Raw genomic sequence first — 20,146 nt, 5'->3', positions numbered from 1 at the left:
CCTATTTTCTGTACAGGTTCTGGAACTCTTGGAACCGAGGAGGTGCCAAACTTTGTTGATGTGAATAGTTAAAATCTGCTGCTGGGCACTAGGCCACACCATCTTGCTCCAGAACTTTGAAGTTAAATGTAACGCAGCACACATGATGGTCGAGTAGTTTTTGCTCAGACCTACTCCACGTTTCTGTGGTTACCCTCCTGAGACCACTTAGCTAGTGAGATGGATTCCTGTGATGGCACACTGCCAGTCACGATAGGTCTCAGTCACGTTCCGTCAGGTTCTTCTCATCACGATTCGGAGGCCATTACATTTTTTTGAATCCTGCCCCCTGGAGGAAGGTGGTCATGAATTGGGCGTGTTGCGATTAAGCATTACCGTCCTGAAAGCCGAACACATCCGTCCAACGGTAAGTCGAAGGATCCTGTCCAGCATTTGCCTTAAATTAGCGTGGACGAGAGTGGCTCCTTACCTGTACATGTTACCCACTCAAAACATGGGAATTCCTACCAATCCTACATTATTATGATCGTCCAATGTCAGATAAACACTGCTTTCGTTATTGAAGAGGACGTGATGTCGACTGATACTGGTCCCATCTGGGTGTTCCACTGTCTGCCAGCCCCACTCACCATTCTGCTGAGGTTCTTGTACTGTTTCCCGTAATGGACACCTGGAGGACAAACTGAACGTGCAGAGACGGCTGAGCAGTGTCTGGGTAGATGCAGCCGTCGCAGTTGTCTCGAAGAAGTTGTTTAACAAGCCGCATTTTCTCGGTCGCGCCTGATGAACTGTTCAGAGCATTTTCTGTAGGTTGACTTTTAACTGTATTACATACGCTGCAATATGTAAGCATTTCCTTCGGCAAAATAGTGTAGTAAAAGTTTTCTGTTTAAAATGAAAAAGAAACAATGCAAGTCATGACGGTGCTGCATCCATTTCGTTTTAGCGCCCTTAGATATTTCCTATTAATTTCATTCTGGGTGACGTATATTGATATATTTATTTATATTCGTGATTTTAATCTTTTATTTCTTTCTTTCATTTAATAGTTGACGTATTTAATATCAAAAAGGAAACCAGTTCCTAATGTTCTGCAGAAGTGGGGGATGTTGTTGTTGTGGTCTTCAGTCCTGAGACTGGTTTGATGCAGCTCTCCATGCTAATCTATCCTGTGCAAGCCTCTTCATCTCCCAGTACCTACTGCAGCCTACATCCTTCTGTATCTGCTCAGTGTATTCATCTCTTGGTCTCCCTCTACGATTTTTACCCTCCACGCTGCCCTCCAGTACTTAACTGGTGATCCCATGATGCCTCAGAATATGTCCTACCAACCGATCCCTTCTTCCAGTCAAGTTGTGCCACAAACTCCTCTTCCCCCCAATTCTATTCAATACTTCCTCAAAAGTTATGTGATCTACCCATCTATCCTTCAGCATTCTTCTGTAGCACCACATTTCGAAAGCTAAATTTGTGATTCCTTGATGCCTCAAAACATGTCCTACCAACCGATCCCTTCTTCTAGTCAAGTTGTGCCACAAACTTCTCTTCTCCCCAATCCTATTCAATACCTCCTCATTAGTTACGTGATCTACCCACCTTATCTTCAGCATTTTTCTGTAGCAGCACATTTCGAAAGCTTCTATTCTCTTCTTGTCCAAACTGGTTATCGTCCATGTTTCACTTCCATACATGGCTACACTCCATACAAATACTTTCAGAAACGACTTCCTGACACTTAAATCTATACTCGGTGTTAACAAATTTCTCTTCTTCAGAAACGATTTCCTTGCCATTGCCAGTCTACATTTTATATCCTCTCTACTTCGACCATCATCAGTTATTTTACTCCCTAAATAGCAAAACTCCTTTACTACTTTAAGTGTTTCATTTCCTAATCTAATCCCCTCAGCATCACCCGATTTAATTTGACTACATTCCATTATCCTCGTTTTGCTTTTGTTGATGTTCATCTCATATCCTCCTTTCAAGACACTGTCCATTCCGTTCAACTGCTCTTCCAAGTCCTTTGCTGTCTCTGACAGAATTACAATGTCATCGGCGAACCTCAAAGTTTTTATTTCTTCTCCATGAATTTTAATACCTACTCCGAATTTTTCTTTTGTTTCCTTTACTGCTTGCTCAATATACAGATTGAATAGCATCGGGGAGAGGCTACAACCCTGTCTCACTCCCTTCCCAACCACTACTTCCATTTCATGTCCCTTGACTCTTATAACTGCCATCTGCTTTCTGTACAAATTGTAAATAGCCATTCGCTCCCTGTATTTTACCCCAGCTACCTTCAGGATTTGAAAGAGAGTATTTCAGTCAACATTGTCAAAAGCTTTCTCTAAGTCTACAAATGTTAGAAACGTAGGTTTCCCTTTTCTTAATGTAGCTTCTAAAATGAGTCGTAGGGTCAGTATTACCTCACGTGTTCCCATATTTCTGCGGAATCCAAACTGATCTTCCCCAAGGTCGGCTTCTACCAATTTTTCCATGCGTCTTTAAAGAATTCGCGTTAGTATTTTGCACCTGTGACTTATTAAACTGATAGTTCGGTAATTTTCACATTTGTCAACACCTGCTTTCTTTGGGATTGGAATTATTATACTCTTCTTGACGTCCGAGGGTACTTCGCCTGTCTCATACATCTTGCTCACCAGACGGTAGAGTTTAGTCAGGACTGGCTCTCCCAAGGCCGTCAGTAGCACTAATGGAATGTTGTCTACTCCCAGGGCCTAGCTTCGATTTAGGTCTTTCAGTGCTCCGTCAAACTCTTCACGCAGTATCATATCTCCCATTTCATCTTCATCTACCTCCTCTTCCATTTCCATAATATTGTCCTCAAGAACACCGCCCCTGTATAGATCCTCTATATACTCCTTCCACCTTTCTGCTTTCCCTTCTTTGCTTATAACTGGGTTTCCATCTGAGCTCTTGATTTTCATGGAAGTGGTTCTCTTTTCTCCAACGGTCTCTTTAATTTTCCTGTAGGCAGTATCTTTCTTACCCCTGATGAGATAAGCCTCTACATCCTTTCATTTGTCCTCTAGCCATCCCAGCTTAACCATTTTGCACTTCCTGTCGATCTCATTTTTGAGACGTTTGTATTCCTTTTTGCCTGCTTCGTTTACTGCATTTTTGTATTTTCTCCTTTCATCAGTTAAATTCAGTATCTCTTATGTTACCCAAGGATTTCTACTAGCCCTCGTCTTTTTACCTACTTGATCCCCTGCTGCCTTAACTTTTCTTCTTCTGTATTTCTTTCCCCCATTGCTGTCAATTGTTCCCTTATGCTCTCCCTGAAACTCTGTACAACCTCTGGTTCTTTCAGTTTATCCAGGTCCCATCTCCTTAAATTCCCACCTTTTTGCAGGTTCTTCAGTTTTAATCTACAGTTCATAACCAATAGTTTGTGGTCAGAATCCACATCTGCCCCTGGAAATGTCTTACAATTTAAAATCTGGTTCCTAAATCTCTGTCTTACCATTGTATAATCTATCTGAAACCTTTTAGTATCTCCAGGGTTCTTCCATGTATGCAACCTTCTTTCATCATTCTTGAACCAAGTGTTAGCTATGATTAAGTGATGACTGTGCAAAATTCTATCAGGCGGTTTCCTCTTTCATTTCTTAGCCCCAATTCATATTCACCTACTACGTTTTCTTCTCTTCCTTTTCATACTGTCGAATTCCAGTCACCCATGACTATTAAATTTTCATCTCCCTTCAGTACCTGAATAATTTCTTTAATCTCATCATACATTTCATCAACTTCTTCATCATCTGCAGAGCTAGTTGGCATATAAACTTGTACTACTGTAGTAGGCGTGGGCTTCGTGTCTATCTTGGCCACAATAATGCATTCACTATGCTGTTTGTAATAGCTTACCCCCACTCATATTTTTTTGTTCATTATTAAACCTACTCCTGCATTACCCCTATTTGATTTTGTATTTATAACCCTGTATTCACCTGACCAAAGGTCTTGTTCCTCCTGCCACCAAACTTCACTAATTCCCACTATATCTAACTTTAACCTATCCATTTCCTTTTTTAAATTTTCTAACCTACCTGCCCGATTAAGGGATCTGATATCTCCGATCCGTAGAATGCCAGTTTTCTTTCTCCTAATAACGACGTCCTCCTGAGTAGTCCCTGCCCGGAGACCCGAATGGGGGACTATTTTACCTCCGGAATATTTTACCCAAGAGGACGCCATCATCATTTAATCATACAGTAAAGCTGCATGCCCTCGAGAAAACTTACGGCTGTAGTTACCCTTTGCTTTCAGTCGTTCGCAGTACCAACACAGCAAGGCCGTTTTGTTGTTACAGGGCCAGATCAGTCAATCATCCAGACTGTTGTCCCTGCAACTACTGAAAAGGCTGCTGCCCCTCTTCAGGAACCACACGTTTGTCTGGCGTCTCAACAGATACCCCTCTGTTGTGGTTGCACCTATAGTACGGCTATCTGCATCGTTGAGGCATGCAAGCCTCCCCACCAATGGCAAGGATCATGATTCATGGGGAGGGGGGGGGGGGGAAATTGGGGAATATATTTTGCAAAAGCCGGAGGGAAAATAACACAAAATGTAATTAGATATAACCTTTCACTTTGGAAACTTTAAAAATTGACAGGTAGTATGGGCCACACCAATATGATTATGTTTGTAAATTAAAAACACTGTTTCGAATAAAAGTTTTGTTGTTTAACACTATACACAATGTATAACATATTACAGCTCATTTACCCTATGATTGATTTACCTTACAAAGATCACAAAAGTAAAAAAAGTAAGGCGTCAATGTCCGCACAGAGCTGATGTGACCACACAGAATATATTTTACATCTAGAATGTCTTGAGAAGTGCTTGGTGTAGCGCTGTCACTATGAAAAATTTTGTTTTCTTCATTTTCTTCTCATTATTGATAGTCGTTCGTTCTTTATTGAAAATTTCATTTGTCTCTTTTTCTGTTGTGTTTTTTCCTTTTGCTCTTGTGAATCTTTCTTGTCCGTCAATATATTTTTTATTGGAGTTGATGTCCAAATTTCTCTTCTCTCTGCCTTTCTTTTCCGGCATGTCAAACTCTATTCGCTGCAGGAGGCTAAAGACGACACCTCTTTTAAAACACTTGCAAAATCAGAATGTTCACTTGAGTGTAGTGCATTGGAGGAAGTGGTGGCCTCTCCAGAAGTGATTGTGGATCCTACGCGGGAAGCAAGCTGAGTGAATTTGGGAAGGGGGGGGGGGCTATCAGAGTTGCTGGTCAGAGCGATGTCGTTGTCCCAGATGTAGCAACAACAGTCCCATCAGACGCCATCTCGAGGAGAGGTTCCTGTACAATGTTGATAACATCACAACCCATAAAATGCAAATCAGTAAATATGTCTGGGTTTGTCAAGTAAATGACAGTGCATCTAAATCCATTTTCAGCAATATCTAGTCGACACACTTGCTTGTAGGCACCAGTTACCAATATTGCAACAAGTCATTAATCCTTGACCCTGGATTAGCCCTCATCCACAATCTGCAAGCCGTGTTATAGCAGTTTTTGAAAGATTTCATGAACGTCCTCTCCAGATGCTGCACCTTATGAGAAGTGTGTGGGGGGAAAACTTAACATATGAACATGGTTTTCTCGAGCAAACATAATGACACCTTGTGTCAGGTATGCCCATCTACAGTCAGCAAGACAGGATCTCCTGCTGAGGGCTTTGTAAAGGAAACAAAGTGTCGAAGTTGAGACATGCGGGGTTTTCGGCTATCGATATTTGTTCAGAGATGCTAACCTTTCGGCGCTTGCGAGCCTGTCGTGAGGTGGCGCGGCAGGGAGCTGATCGGCAGGCGAGAGAGGAGTTGGGAGGTGGAGGGAAGACGGTGCGATTGCCCAAGGGGGTGAGGTAACCCGGTCAGTAAAGAGCTGTTTTGAAGAGGCATTGGACAGGCAACAGTTGTAACGGCCATGTCTTGAGATGGTCTGCGCGGCCAAGCAGTTAGTTATGTTTTGTTACTGGCTATGCACTTTCCGCCTTCCGTATTGCAAGTGTACCTCCCCTGCCACAAACTATTAGCGAGTGCTGAGTCATGAAACTGTATTAGTAATCCATGTTGTGGTCGGACCCTAGGCAGTTTGTTGCACCATTTGGATGGAACTCTTGTTGCTTTGTGCCTCATAGCATCAGCATTTTGCCTTGCCATCCAAGCCGTGGGTCTTATTGTGTATATTGTTTTAAAACTGAGTGTCTATTTTGTTCCAGACAATCAGGTGGATATTGAACTGTATGATCTACCAAAGTACCCTACATCCGTGAGACACTAGTGCCGAGGTTTGAATGTCGGCATCCATCACGTGTGGAAGTGAGCTCAATTGGTTACTTAAAATATCTCAACTGAGTATGTTTGTTACTTGTAAGCTAAATTTAGCAGTAGCAATTTGTTTTAACTCTTGCGATAGTTCTTTTAAGTGGTTAATTTGTTCTATATCTGTGCCTAGGTGGTGGGTCTGGGCTACACCTTCAAGTTCTAGCATGTTTTCGAATCTGACGGAATTGAACGATCCCTTAAGACCCAGGTGTAGACAATAACAGATCCCCCGGCATGTCCAGGGGTAATAATAGGCCTGAGGTATTCCTGCCTGTCGTAAGAGGCAAATAAATGGAGTTGCACACGTTTCGTCGTTTATGTGACGGTCCACTGTAGGGTTTGACCTCCATTCTTCAAAATTTTCCCGAAGAGCGAGCCAATTGGGGAAGAGCCCATCGTGCATTGAGATCTTCAGCCCACTTTTTCGTCGTCGCATTTCAGTCCCGCTCATTCTCCATCTCTTCGACGAGGACACCTTCCTGGGTGCGTTTTCCACCATGCACTATGCAGCGTCACTTTCTGCGTCGACGATGACTATGGACTTCTTTGCACCTGATATCCATCACGGTAGCGAGTCCGTTGCGGCTCTTGATTGTAGCCCCCTGATCACACAGGGATCGCTCTGCTGATGCCTGCGGCGACAACTCCCCACGTATGTCAAAGGGTAAATGCCTATCCCCCTGGGGCATCGAGACTCTCGGCATTGGCCATCCTGCCAGGTGGCCATTGGTGCAGCTGCGTGGCGCCCATGTGGAGGGGCCCTGGTCAGAGTGGTTGGAATCAGGGTGGATGACATGCGATGACATGTAGTTCATCATCTCTTGCTGGTGGTGAAACATCGGCAGCCTCTAAGCATTCAAGAGGTCAATTCAACCACAGAAGTCCGACCCCAAATCGTTCCCCTCCCCGGTCAGACCATGGGAGGTGTGTCAGGTTAAGGATGGCATCAGACCTTACTCACCCCAGTACTTTGTATGTTCGAGAGGTGATAGGCAATCTTTCATGATGATGAAGCCTCAGTTTTTTGTTGAGCATTTAGAGGAGAAGTTTGGGGAGGTAGAGGGATTGCCCAAACAGAGATCTGGGTCAGTCTTGATCAAAACAGCATCCTCTGCCCAGTCAAGGACGTTACTCGCTTGTGACAACTTGAGGGGATGTTTCTGTAACCATCACGCCCCATAAGAGCTTAAATAAGATCCAGGGTTTCATATTTCACAGGGACTTTCTTTTGCAGTATAATGATGACCTGCGTGCCAGTTTAGAGCAGCAAGGTGTACATTTCGTCCAGCATGTCCAACGGGGTCCAGGTGATAATGAGGTTGCTGCCAATGCCTTCATCTTGGCCTTCGAGTGTGATACATTGCCCAAGAAAGTCATGGTGATGGTCTACAGCTGTGATGTAAACCCTATATCCCTATCCCAGTGTGGGGTGCTTTAAGTGCTGGAAGTTCGGCATATGTCTTCACACTGTACTTCCCACGTCACATGTCGAGACTGCAGACGCCCATCATATCCCAATACTGTATGTGCCCCGCCTCCCATCTGGGTAAACTGTGGAGAGCCCCATTCACCTTGCTTGCCAGACTACAGGATTCTCCAGAAAGAAAGGAAGATCATTGAGTACAAGATCGTAGACCGACTGACCTACACTGAGGCTGCATCCTGTATGTATGAAATCGTCTTAGGCCGCCGCTATAACAGTTCTGGCACCATCAGCTCCATCAACCCCAGTCACCTCTCAGAGCGGTAAGACTACACCTGCCCCCTTGATGGGGGAGGGGGACATTTCCCTCCCGGTCTACTTCGGGAGCAACCCCCCCCCCCCCTCCCCAACCATCAGGGGCATCCGTCCCCACTTATAAGCCAGAGAAGCGTAAGTCTCCTTCGGCTTCTCTCGCTAAGAAGGGGTCCCTTGGGTCACTTCCTTCTCATATTTCTGCTAGTGGGAAAGATGACATCCAGCAGTGGCTGAAAGCAGCTGGTTCTAGGGCTTCACCCTCATCCTCAGTTCCGGAGACTGAGCCAGTGAAGTCCTCCCAGCCAGGAGAATCCAAGGAGCAGCGAGAGAAATCCGAAAAGAATACCTCTATGACCAATGAAATTGTGGTCGCACCCACACCACCACTACCTACAAGATCTGCATCTGAAGATGGGGTGGCGATTCTGGCATCCGCTGAGGAGCTATATCCCGCCAGACCATCAGACACAATTGATATAGACCGCTCAGGCATTAAGTCAGTGCCAGCAGGTGAGTCTCACGAGGACGTCATCCTTAAGTGGAATTGCGGCGGGGTTTTTCCACCTCCTGGGTGAGCTACAGCAACTGTTAAGCTTTTACTTATCTGTATTGCCCTCCAGGAAAACTGGTTCCCGGCAAAGTGGATCCCTGCCCTTCGCAGCTATAAGGTGTAACGTCTCTTAGTAAAACACATATTACACTCCTGGAAATTGAAATAAGAACACCGTGAATTCATTGTCCCAGGAAGGGGAAACTTTATTGACACATTCCTGGGGTCAGATACATCACATGATCACACTGACAGAACCACAGGCACATAGACACAGGCAACAGAGCATGCACAATGTCGGCACTAGTACAGTGTATATCCACCTTTCGCAGCAATGCAGGCTGCTATTCTCCCATGGAGACGATCGTAGAGATGCTGGATGTAGTCCTGTGGAACGGCTTGCCATGCCATTTCCACCTGGCGCCTCAGTTGGACCAGCGTTCGTGCTGGACGTGCAGACCGCGTGAGACGACGCTTCATCCAGTCCCAAACATGCTCAGTGGGGGACAGATCCGGAGATCTTGCTGGCCAGGGTAGTTGACTTACACCTTCTAGAGCACGTTGGGTGGCACGGGATACATGCGGACGTGCATTGTCCTGTTGGAACAGCAAGTTCCCTTGCCGGTCTAGGAATGGTAGAACGATGGGTTCGATGACGGTTTGGATGTACCGTGCACTATTCAGTGTCCCCTCGACGATCACCAGTGGTGTACGGCCAGTGTAGGAGATCGCTCCCCACACCATGATGCCGGGTGTTGGCCCTGTGTGCCTCGGTCGTATGCAGTCCTGATTGTGGCGCTCACCTGCACGGCGCCAAACTTGCATACGACCATCATTGGCACCAAGGCAGAAGCGACTCTCATCGCTGAAGACGACACGTCTCCATTCGTCCCTCCATTCACGCCTGTCGCGACACCACTGGAGGCGGGCTGCACGATGTTGGGGCGTGAGCGGAAGACGGCCTAACGGTGTGCGGGACCGTAGCCCAGCTTCATGGAGACGGTTGCGAATGGTCCTCGCCGATACCCCAGGAGCAACAGTGTCCCTAATTTGCTGGGAAGTGGCGGTGCGGTCCCCTACGGCACTGCGTAGGATCCTACGGTCTTGGCGTGCATCCGTGCGTCGCTGCGGTCCGGTCCCAGGTCGACGGGCACGTGCACCTTCCGCCGACCACTGGCGACAACATCGATGTACTGTGGAGACCTCACGCCCCACGTGTTGAGCAATTCGGCGGTACGTCCACCCGGCCTCCCGCATGCCCACTATACGCCCTCGCTCAAAGTCCGTCAACTGCACATACGGTTCACGTCCACGCTGTCGCGGCATGCTACCAGTGTTAAAGACTGCGATGGAGCTCCGTATGCCACGGCAAACTGGCTGACACAGACGGCGGCGGTGCACAAATGCTGCGCAGCTAGCGCCATTCGACGGCCAACACCGCGGTTCCTGGTGTGTCCGCTGTGCCGTGCGTGTGATCATTGCTTGTACAGCCCTCTCGCAGTGTCCGGAGCAAGTATGGTGGGTCTGACACACCGGTGTCAATGTGTTCTTTTTTCCATTTCCAGGAGTGTATATGTGGTAAAAAAAACGGAGAAAAGAATAATTGAACTGGATGATTGTAATTGCGTGGACAACGATTGTGTGAACTTTATGTAATAAAGTGAAAGCATTATGTGTCATGTTTTGTTCTTGTACAGAATTATGTACTGATTTTTTTAATAATATCTGTGTCGGCGAGTACTGAAACCGCCACAGACGATACTTATTAAATATCAAACAAAGATGAGAATATATGACTACTATAAATAGTAATAACCGAACATTAATCTTTCTGTCGTCTTCTTGTAGTTACGTGAGTAGGAAGAGCCTGTGACGTTATATTGTACGCTTGCGTAGCATTCTTTTGTCAAGATTGAGAGAGGGACGCCATTAGGCATTGATTTGGAAAGGTGTGTAATAACTTAATCTGTTTAAATGTTTTGAATAGAGTTACTTAGTGAAAACTTGCATTATGATTTGTAATAAGCTTGCCTGGTATTTTATCTCATCCCTTTAAGACATTTTCAGTTATTTAAATATCATTCGTGGTGCAGAGCTGCGCTACGAACGAACGAGCCGCTGCTGCGGCGCATTCAAAGTGCATTAAATGAAACCAATCATACCGCAAAGAAGCGGACAGGTAAAAGTGAACTAAAATTATTTCTTTCAGCTTCCGGAATTGCAGAGCAGAGCAGCAGATTTCATGATGTGTTTTACAGGTTGACGCGGGCTGCTGATAATATATTATTAACAGTGCAAAAAGATAATTTACCTTCATAACATAAAAGAAATCTTGCTGTGCGTAGTTCTGGTCTGGCAAACCTTATAGTGAAAACATCTTTTTCTATGACAATAGTATCATGTTCTCGTGTTAGTCGTGGTATTTATTGGTGTTTTACTGTTAACAAAAATCCACTGCAAAATTTTGATGTTGAACAAACATTGCGTACTGTAACATCAGTATTGGCAACGAAATAATTTTCAGTAACCTTCTCAATAATTGTAAAGTCAGGCAGATACGTTGAACTTTATGGCGAGTTACAGTAACGAAAAAATGTTCCTTTAATAGAAAGCCAGATCCAAAACAATAAGAACATAATATATTTTGTTTTGTTGAAAATTAATGATTCAAAGAAGGTCACAGCACAGCATTAGGTATTTCGGGGCTCTTTTCGTAGCAACATATTTTATCTCATTTATTAGTTGTTACGCGAGTGATGATAAAACAAAGCAAATAGTAGAGCCAGCGAAAAAGGGATATTACAGGAACCATAGAGACAGCTATTGAAGCTGTGGCTGTCAGAATAAGGACGACGCAGGAAATAACTGTCTGCAACGTATATCTTCCTTCAGATGGTGCAGTACCCCAGAATGTATTAGTTGCAATCACTGATCGACTCCCTAAGCCTTTCCTACTTTGTGGTGGCACGATGCTTACTGGCCGAGGCAGAGATGTCGAAACTTTACTGTCTCAGTTCGACCTCTGTGTCACAATGCTGGGGCCACTACTCATTTCATTGTAGCTCATGGTAGTTACTTGGAAATTGATTTATCAATTAGCAGCCCAGGACTTCTCCCATCTATCCTATGGAGAGCACGTGACGACCTGTGTGGTAGTGACCACTTCCCCATCTTCCTGTCACTGCCCCGGCGTCAGGCCCACGGACGCCTGCCTAGATAGGCTTTAAACAAGGCAGACTGGGAAACTTTCAGCTCTGCTGTCACCGTTGCAACTCCCCGACACAGTAACGTCGATGTGATGGTTGAACAGGTAACTACAAGAATTGTTTCTGCGCAGAAAACACGATCCCTCGCTCTTTAGCGTGCTCGCTGCGTAAGGCAGTCCCTTGGTGGTCGCTGGTGGTCGTTGAAGCAATTAAGGAACGTCGGCGAGCTCTACATCACCATATGCGGCACCCTTCCCTGGAGCACCTCGTAGCCTTTAAAAGTCTCCATGCCAGCATTTGCCAACTTATCAAAGGACGGAAGCAGGAGTGTTGGGAGACATGTCTCGACCATTGGGTGCCATACGTCACCTTCTCAAGTCTGGGCTAAGATCAAACGTCTTTTCGGGAAACAGACCCCAACAGGTGTTCCCAGTATTAAAATAAATGGCGTGTCATCTACAGACGCAAACGTGATTGTCGAGCACTTTTCTGAGCACTATGCACGAGCCTCTGTGTCAGAGAATGACCCCCCAGCCTTTTACACTCTCAAACGGCGGCTGGAAGGGAAAGTCCTTTCATTCACTAAACGCCACAGTGAATCCTATAACGCCCCATTTACAGAGTTGGAGTTCCTCAGTAACCTTGCACATTGTTCCAACAAAGCTCCTGGGCCTGATCAGATCCACAGACAGGTGATTAAACATCTCTCATCTGACTGCAAGCGAAATATCCTCGTCATCTTCAACCGGATCCGGTGTGATGGCGTCTTTTTATCACAGTGGCGGGAGAGCAGCATCATTTCGGTGCTCAAACCCGCTTGATTTGCATATCTATCGGCCCATAAGCCTCACCAACGTTCTTTGCTGGAGCGTATGGTGTGTTGGCAGATGGGTTGGGTCCTGGAGTCATGTGGCCTACTGGTTCCATGTCAGGGCGGCTATCACCAGGGTCGCTCTACCACATATAATCTTGTGACCCTCAAGTCTGCCATCTGAACAGCCTTTTCCAGACGCCAACACCTGGTTGATTTTTTTACTTACCTAAAACATACGACACGAGCTGGCGACATCATATCCTTGCCACATTGTATGAGTGGGGCCTCTGTGGCCCACTCCTGATTTTTATCCAAAACGTCCTGTCGCTCCGTACTTTCAGTGTCCAAGTTGGTACCTCCCATAGTTCCATCCATGTCCCGGAGAATGGAGTCCCGCAGGGCTCTGTATTCAATATCTCTCTATTTTTAGTGGCCATTAATGGTCTAGCCACAGATGTTGGACCCTCTGTCTCACCTTCTCTGTATGCAAACGCCTTCTCCACTTCGTACTGCTGTTCCTGTACTGGTGTTTCTGAGCGTCGCCTACAGGGAGCCATCCACAAGGCAAAGTCATGGAGACGCGTGTCATGCATTTCTGTCGGCGTCGTACCTTTCATACAGAACCAGCACTTTAGCTTAATGACGATCCACTAACTGCAGTGGCGACATATCGATCCTTAGGTCTGGTTTTCGACGTTTGTTTGACTTGGCTTCCTCATCTTCGTCAGCTTAACCGAAAGTGTTGGCTGCCCCTCAATGCCCTCTGTTGCCTGAGCAACACCAACTGGGGTGCAGATCGCTCCACGTTGCTGCAGCTTTACAGAGTCCTTGTTCCATCACCTTGACTATGGGAGTGTGATTTATGGTTCGGCGGCGCTCTCAGCATTGCGTTTGCTCGATCCGCTGCACCATTGCGGAGTTCGACTAGCGACAGGAGGTTTTAGGAGGAGTCCGGTGACTAGCGTACTGGTGGAGGCTGGAGTCCCTCCATTGAAAATCAGATGTGCACAACTGCTTTCCAGTTACGTTGCACACATTCATAGCTCTCCTAAACATAAAATAACCGTCTTCTTTTCCCAACCACGGCGATTTAACTTCCGCACAGGTGGCCCAGGTAAGGGATAACTATTGTTGTTCGCGTGCAATCGATTCTGTCTCAACTGGAGTCCTTCCCTTCACCACCTCTCCTCGAGGTCCATTCACGTACACGTCCGTGGTGTAGCTGTAGGCCGAAGCTTCGCCTGGACCTTTTGCATGGCCCTAAGGACTCCATTAACTCTGCGGCTCTCCTCTGTTACTTCCTCTCGATTCTTGAAATGGTGCGGGGCTCTGAAGTGGTTGACACCAATGGCTCCATGGCTGATGGTACTGTTGGCTTTCCCTTTGCCCATAGAGGCCATATTGAACAGCATTCCTTGCCCGATGGTTGCAGCATATTCGCTGCAGAGCTGGTGGCCTATCTAGTGCACTTCAGTATATCCGTTCATGCCCTGAGAAATGGTTCCTTCTGTGTACTGACTTCTTGAGCAGGACACGTCAGCATCCCAGGCAACGAACTTGCCGACAGACTGGCCAAGCAGGCTACGTGGAAGCCGCTTCTTGAGATAGGCATCGCAGAACCTGACCTGCGTTCTGATTTACTCCGTAGGTTTTTTCGGCTTTGGGAGACACAATGGCATAACAGTATGCGCAACAAACTGCGTGTCATTAAGGAGACTACGAATGTGTGTAAGTATTCATGCGGGCCTGCCGGCTCCGCATTGGTCATGCTTGGGCGACCCATGGTTACCTCTCGCGCCATAAAGATCTGCCTTAGTGTCGGTGCGGTGCACGGTTGACAGTGGCCCATATTCTGGTGCACTGTCCCACTTTGACTGCCCAGCGACGAGATCTTGGGTTACCAGACTCGTTGCCGCTCATTTTATCTGACAACGCCTCATTGGCTGATTTAGTTTAGTGCTTTTAGGGTGGATGTTTCAAGGAGTTCCGAAGTGGCTGGCTTTTACTTTTTATTCTCGTGGTCGGCCAGCCATTGTAATCTGCTTTCTTGTTTTATTCTCTTCCGTTTCTACCGTCTCTCTGTTGTTTTCTTGTTCTCTATTGTTCCATCTAGTGTTCGTTGCCTTTCCTTCGTTCTTGTCGTTTTTCCTTTCTTTCCGTTTTGTGTTATATGTCTCGTCTGTTTTATTCTCACACTTGTTGCATTGTTTTATTACGAACAAGCGACTGATGACCTCGTAGTTTGGTCCCTTACCCCCTCTTTTAAACCAACCAACCAATAACAGTCCTCCTAATTAACCGTTTGGGGGAGGAACATCCGGGAAGTGAAGTCGGACGCCCCTACTGCACTCCGCGCCCTCGGCCGGGACGGTAAATCGGGCCCAAAAGGCACAACCAGGTGCGGCCTGTGTTGCCCGCTCCGCAGGACGTTCATATGCGCACTATGCAGATGCCATGAGCTGGGACCTATTTGTAAGAGAAGTGTCTGATGTAGATGTACGAATGATCTGACTTGAAGTTTGACAATTGTTACCTGTTGATTGACTTTAATGAATATTATGAACAATAAAAGGTGAATGTTCCCCCCGACCTAAAGTCCAGTACTTCCGCTTAGTTCTTTGGGCGTTTTATGATACGCTGAGGTAATGCCGTTTTCAAATGGTAGCAGAGCGTGGTTACCCTGGTTTAGCAGATCGGTCGGGTATGTCCTTCCTTAATAATTAATGTCATTCATCCTTCATTGTTTACTGAATTGTCTTTTGGTATTTATACGAATTTACGAATTGGCACGCTGTTTCAAGTACATATCTTGCAATTATGTAGGCCAGAGCGTGTCTGTTAATATCTTTCTTGCGCCGAGAACATTTTCAGGTCAAGGTACGTCAGCAGTCGAGCGAAGGGAGCGTGGGTGATTTGGGAGGCCCTTTACGTCTTGTTCTTGATCAAGCGCTTAGTCTCACGTCTGACAACATTGGTGATTCGGGTCCTACGGTTCAATTTTATTCTTCTCGTATTCTTGAGGTGGGTCAAGCCGTGGCTTTACTTCAGCATAGTCAACTTACCCGTGAACAGTTAAACCTTGTGCAGACTCAACTTAGGCATTAGAGTAATCGTCTTAAGGACGTTAAGCATTTACAGTTAACTGCAGAGCAGTTTAATGTAAAGGACCGTCTTATTAATCAGGTCGAATAGTTACAGGTTTAGCTGAGGATTAGGCAAGCGGTGAAGTGCCCGTTGCCTCTGTTAGTTAACGCAGAACGTTAATTCTATAGCTGGATTGGAAGAGATTCGTGCGCTAGTTGAACACTTAAACAGATTGCATAACCCCATCGTTCACTTATTGCAAGGAATTAACGTACAATCTATTGAAAATCTTGCTCAAGTTGAATTTTTCCTGTGGTCTACCGTTCGTTTTCAGCATCACGCTGAAGCCTTAGATGTTTCGCAGCGGGTTGCTATTCAGTTAACTGTACCTTTTAGCTCAAGGAAGATCGAGTAGAGTTTTTTTCGAAAGTCTTGGAAAACCACGGTGCACTACGGGATTTGAGGAACCGAGTGATCCAGCTTAAATTGCCACCTCGGGTAAAAAGGGAGCTAGAACAGAAACATTTTTGGCGTGTGCAATCGTCTAAGAAAATTAAGCTTATTACATTGAAAGAGTTCGCGAAGCAGTTAGCGCCTTAGAGCTACAGGTCACTGAAAGTGATATCGTTCATAATATCTTAGATGGAATGAAACCGGGAGATCGCTCCAGGGTCATATTTTCTAGTAGACCCACGTCCCTTGCGGAACTAGATAATTTGGTGGCTACTATTGAGGGGTTGCGATTCGCTGACGAGAGTCGCAATAACATCACTGAGCCGGAACCTTGCTCTAGAGGGAGCTCCGATCAGTTTAAAATGAATTGATGTTACCGATGTGATAGTGCTCAGCATTTAGTGCGAGACTGACCGGTTAAGAGGGGGCCTCGCCCAAACCGCTGACGCCATGGGAAACAGATAGTCGCTAGCCAGGCAAGACCGCCTAAACATTGTGGCCATATTGGGGCAGTTACAGGATAGGCGCTACCTTATGTTTGTGCGCACCTAAACCAGAAGCCTGTGTTTGCCTTGCTAGACTCTGGTAATAGTGTTTCGTTATTAGGCTATAAATGGTATCTCGAATCTAGCGGGATTTGTCGAATGCCTTCCTTGCATGCGTCACCTCAGAGATGTTGAGCTGTTAATGGACACATGTTACCTCTGGTAGGTGAAATGCGGGGGAAATAAAGTTTTCTGGGCTTTTAGTGGCAGGTTAATATTTTGGTGGTTAGGGATCTCTCCGTCACTTTGTTGTTAGGTTGTGACTCCATACGACGAACCGCGCTTGTTTTGTACTAAGATGGTGGCACTATTTCCTTTAAATTTAATTTTACGAGTAGTGTCAGGATAGCGTTATGTTCGTATTAAAAATTTCCTAGATTTAACGCCGAGCAAGCCCAAACTTCTGAGATTTATGTCTATCATCTAGGGACTGCCGAGGGAAAGAAATTGTTGAGCCTTCTCGGGCGTTTTCCTGATGTTTGGACTAACAAACTGAGTGTCACTATCAAGGTGGTGTATAAAACCCGTTGAAAGACTCTCGCCTCACAAAATAAAAAATTTTAGGGTTTTGATTCATGGTACGATGCGAGATGGGGTAATTAGTACCTAAACGTCTGTGTATACCTCTCCAGTTTTTTTGGTACCTAAGAAGCAAGGGGGAGATTACCGTCCTGTTATGGATTATAGGGTTTTGAATGAGAAGTTAATTAGGAATCTGTCCCTTTGCGATATTTCCGCAATTGTTTTACATGGTTTTCCACTGCGCGTTTATTTATTGTTTTAGATTTGAACCAAGCAGACACCATTAACTAAAGATTCCAAGCAAATCACTGCTTTCTGCACTGACTGGATTTTATACGATTTTAATAGAGATCCTATAGGGCTTTCGACTGGAGCTGGAACCGCTATCTTGTCTCGTCTTCTAGACAACGTTTTGGGAGATCTCAAGTACAAATGTGTTTATAATTATTTGGATGATGTGGTCGTTTAATGCCACCTTTCATGATCACTTAGAACACCTTCAACATGTTTTGTGTCGTACGAAGGAAGCTGGGCACGGCCGTGGTGGCCAAGCGGTTAACGGCGCTACAGTCTGGAACCGCGCGACCGCTACGGTCGCAGGTTCGAATCCTGCCTCGGGCATGGATGTGTGTGATGTCCTTAGGTTAGCTAGGTTTAAGTAGTTCTAAGTTCTAGGGGACTGATGACCTTAGAAGTTAAGTCCCATAGTGCTCAGAGCCATTTGAACCATTTGAAGCTGGGCACACAGTCAAACCATTTAAAATTAGTCTAGCTCGCTCTCAGATTTCCTTCTTAGGGCATTCAGTTTCTGCGCAGGGTATTAGGAATGATAAGGAGCGTACGCGTGATTTGCACAAGTTTCCTCCTCCCAGAAACAAAAAGGGGTAGCCAGTTTCGTAGGCATGGCTAATTTCTTTCGTGAATTTGTATCAGATTTCGCTCACTAGGCGGCCCCTCTTAATAACTTACGTAAGAAGGGAGATGATTTCAGTTGAGGTGAGAGCGAACAAGACGCGTTTGAAGCGATTAAAGAACCCCGAAGCAATCCACCCGTGTTGGCCTTTCCTAACTTTGAGTTGCCATTTATTCTGCAGACAGATGCTTCCAGTTTTGTAGTTGCGGTCGTGCTTACACAAGAATTTCAAGGGTAGCGACGCCCGATAGCTTATGCCTCTCGGAGATTGTCGCCGGCAGAAGCTGGACTCTTCGCGCTGGACTAATTGAATTTTTATCTTTAACATAGAGAATTTCAACTTGAGACGGACAACCAGGCCTTGTCCTGGGTGTTGGGACATCCGCGGAAGACGGGAAGGATCGCATGATGGGCCGTCCGTATTTCCGCATTTCGATATACGGTCAAGCATATCAGGGGTGCCGAGAACCAAATTGCCGACGCCCCAAGTCGCTCCTCAAGAGGATACTTCCGGTCACAGCGGTTTGGAAGCTCGGCCTATAGAATCCGTTGGTACCGTTCTGAATGAGATACTAACTTTATTTGGCCATCTCAAGCAGAAACAAGACGATGATCCGGTCATTAGCCTGATTAAGCTCGACTTGCTTGGGGGGGGGCGGGGGGGGGGGGGGGAGACAGGTTGAGGGATACTTGTTGCACAAGCGGCTGGTGTGTCGTGAGGAAAAGAAAGGTAAGGACCTTAAGATTTGTTTACCGAAGGAGCTGATACCTGCCGTCTTTTGCTATATCCACAATTCCGTGGTGGGTGGACATTTAGGGGTGTACAAAACTATCGCGAAGATGAAGCAACAAATTGCATGGGCTTCCTTTTACCGAGATGATAGAAGTTTGGTGGGGAGTGCGAAAAATGTAAGATGGCGAAACCCAATCAGAATTCGCGAAAAGGGTTCCTGAATTCGACTCGTGAGGCAAACCATATGCATAAATTGTGCATTGATTATATCGGACCCTTTCGTCGGACCGAAAACGGGGACCGTTATATTCTGGTGTATTAGATGCGTTCTCCCGTTTTACCTGGTTGATTCCCAGCCGTGGGGTTACCGCTGCGTTGTCGATTAAACATCTCATGGGCATATTTTCGGCATTTGGTCCGCCTAAGCCGTTGGTGAGCGACAACGCCCCAGCGTTTACTTCCAAGGAAGTATTACCCTCAGACCTCATTTGCTGAAAGAGTCAACCGAAACCTCAAATCAATGTTGATCATTTATGTCGCAAAAGACCAAAAAAGGCGGGATGTTTCGGTGCCCTGGCTACATTTCGCATTTAGCTCGGCATGAGGCCATCAAGGCAACGCCAGCGTCTTTAGTGTTCGCGTATCCGCTTAACTCCCCACTGGCTATTTTGTGGTCATTGGACGAAATCCTACCTGACCAGATGAGTCCCAACATTATCCAGCGTAACTGGAAACGGGCGAAATAGAAGATCGACTTAGCACATCGAAGGCACACTCATCGGTATAAACAGGGTAGTAGGCGGACATTTAGGAGTAAAGTTGGTGATCGTGTGTTTGTGCGGAATTTTGATACCGGGTCATAGCAAGAGGACGGTCCATCAGGGAAATTACGACCCCTATTTGGGGGACCCTGTTGGGTGCTTAAATATCTGAGTCTTGTAAATATTGTAGTGAGCAACTTCGCGACGCGGAAATTGGCTTTGGTGGGGGAGGTTGAGGCATGCCGGCTTTGCGGCTATCGATATTTGTTCAGAGTTGCTAACGTTTCGGCGCTTGTGAATCGGTCGCGAGGTGGCGCGGCAGGGAGCTTTTCGACAGGCGAGGGCGAGTGATTTGGGAATTCGAGAAAAGACGGAGCGAGTGCCCAAGGAGGGGCGGTAACCCGGTCGCTAGAGAGGTGTTTTGAAGAGGCATTGTACGGGCCACAGTTGTAATGGCT

The sequence above is a fragment of the Schistocerca nitens genome, chromosome 6 (genome assembly GCF_023898315.1).
Source record: "Schistocerca nitens isolate TAMUIC-IGC-003100 chromosome 6, iqSchNite1.1, whole genome shotgun sequence".
Taxonomy (NCBI): Eukaryota; Metazoa; Arthropoda; class Insecta; order Orthoptera; family Acrididae; genus Schistocerca; species Schistocerca nitens.
This window is presented reverse-complemented; position numbering follows the sequence as displayed.